Source organism: Etheostoma spectabile, chromosome 3, assembly GCF_008692095.1.
Source record: "Etheostoma spectabile isolate EspeVRDwgs_2016 chromosome 3, UIUC_Espe_1.0, whole genome shotgun sequence".
Classification (NCBI taxonomy): domain Eukaryota; kingdom Metazoa; phylum Chordata; class Actinopteri; order Perciformes; family Percidae; genus Etheostoma; species Etheostoma spectabile.
The window spans coordinates 4,680,313-4,682,251 of NC_045735.1; the positions used below are offsets into that span (position 1 = coordinate 4,680,313).

At 39.7% G+C, this 1,939-nt stretch overlaps 2 protein-coding genes and 1 long non-coding RNA gene across 3 annotated transcripts in view; all 3 read left to right on the plus strand.

Annotated features, from left to right (window-relative positions):
* LOC116686849 (uncharacterized) overlaps positions 1-865 on the plus strand; it is an 11,510-nt gene extending 10,645 nt beyond the window's left edge. The window contains exon 2 of the long non-coding RNA XR_004331381.1: positions 691-865. This is a non-coding gene — a long non-coding RNA (uncharacterized LOC116686849). The remainder of the gene's footprint in view (positions 1-690) is intronic.
* LOC116686807 (pregnancy zone protein) overlaps positions 1-1,813 on the plus strand; it is a gene marked incomplete in the record, with an annotated part of 3,551 nt that extends 1,738 nt beyond the window's left edge. Inside the window, 1 exon segment of the mRNA XM_032511858.1 lies at positions 801-1,813.
* LOC116680849 (alpha-2-macroglobulin-like protein 1) overlaps positions 1-1,939 on the plus strand; it is a 76,152-nt gene that overhangs the window by 51,488 nt on the left and 22,725 nt on the right. The window lies entirely within an intron of this gene.

The window sequence follows — 1,939 nt, forward strand, 5'->3', positions numbered from 1 at the left end:
GTCGCGGACCCCTGTTGAAGACCCCTGCTCTAAACTTTACAAAGAAACAACCGGAAGGATGAACTTGGCCAGAGTCTAGGAGATTTCCAACAGATGAAGGCAACACCAGGGGGACCACCTTGACTTCCCAGTGTACGGTTCCACTCTGACCTCCTGTCCAGGTGTTAGTGGTGGGCGTTGTTTAGACGCTCTGCTGTCATAGTAGAACATCTGGGATGATTTGGAGACCTTAAGAGGAGATGGAGTCCAACAGATGCTTTATCCTGTGGGAGTCGTAGGACTTTGGGACAAGCAACTGTTGAGAATGAGTGTGAGAGTGTGAGGTGATGATGTGCGGTGTGAGCTGCCGCAGTTCTCACAAAAGCTTTTGAACTCTACTTTTGTGGGCCATTGTCCATTCTCCGTACTGTGGGAATGCCATGTCTGCAAAACTGCAATTTCAGTGTTTCACTTCTACTTCTATTTCAATGCACTTTGAGTAGTGCTAAACAAGCACTAAATAATAAATTTACCTATGCTAAAATATACAATAACTAAGGAAACCAAGTGACGAGTCCATAGAGAGCCGAAGTCACGCCCTTCCGGTGGACCTCATGGGACCTTAATTTGGTAGAGAAATATGAACTGGAGTGAACACGGAGAGGCAAATTTTTCGGCATGAATTTTTATTTTTCATTATTTCTTTTGCAGCTTGAAGAGCGTGTGGTCAGTCCTCGGGTCGTCCAGAAGATACATATTATGGACTTAACACCATGTCTGTTTATATTTTCTTGTTGATCTTCTTCCACAACCCCTTACAGCTGTGTAACTACAGTGTCTGAAGTGAAATACATGCATAATGGACAGTTAAATAATGTCATGTTAATGTCCCGTCTGAAATTATTCTTTTGTGTAATTTTTTCCACTGTTTAATCTTTCTGCTCTGTATTTATCCTGTGTTTTATCCAAAGAACAGAAGTCGTGCGGCTCAGCTTAGTGTGGAAATGCAAAAAGTGTTCTTTAGATAACATCTAAACTCTCTCAGACTCTTAGAGAATCTAAAAATCCCATCTCCCAAAGCAGTTGGAAATCCAAGTTTAGCAAATATATTGGTTTTATAATATGTATGTAGACCCTCACTCACATTCAGGTGAGCAGGCTGAGACAGATGACCCTTGTGCTGCAGGCAACGGATTATTTAATAAAATGAAGAAAAGACTTAGTCCATACATCCTAATACAGAAACATACAATACAGTTCAAGTATTTTGAGAAGACTGTGCAGTGTTATCCTCAATTGCAACTTGAAGACGTGTTCCCAATCAAATTTTAAATAAACCATTAATTTAAGGATTGTGTAGTTCAATGTCTGCTTGTGAATATTTGTGTTAAACCTGCATGTATTCATCTTTTTATGACCACCTTAGGCGGGAATGGCTGGGCCTGGAGTGTCCCATGTCCCATGCCACACCCTATTTTCTACTTTTCAAAATAAAAGCTTGCGTCTGGAATAAAATAGGCTCACGTCGACCATCATGAACTTTAAATATTTGGTGTTTTTTAACTAATACACTCATACAAAAAGATTAAAATACTTAAAAAAAGGTCTCCAAGATAAATGCAGACTATCATACTGATGAATAAAATACTTAAAAATATATGTCTTTAAAATAAATGCAGATTATAGGCAAACGGGAAAAAATCCTTCTATGGCCGCAACCTGGAGCCTCCCGTCTCACGCCCTTTAGCCATGCTAATAAGCAATTGTATTTGCAGCATTGTCCCAGTGAAGTGTGAAAACAATAGAATATAAAAATAAAAAGTAATCTTGGAAATAGTGTGACATGATTATTTTTGTATTCTTGTTCTTGTGTGTGCAGATCCTTGTCCCTCGTCAGGAAATCCTGCCGTTAGTTGGCAGAAATGGCTGCGTCGCTGATGCAGGTTTCATCAAATGTACA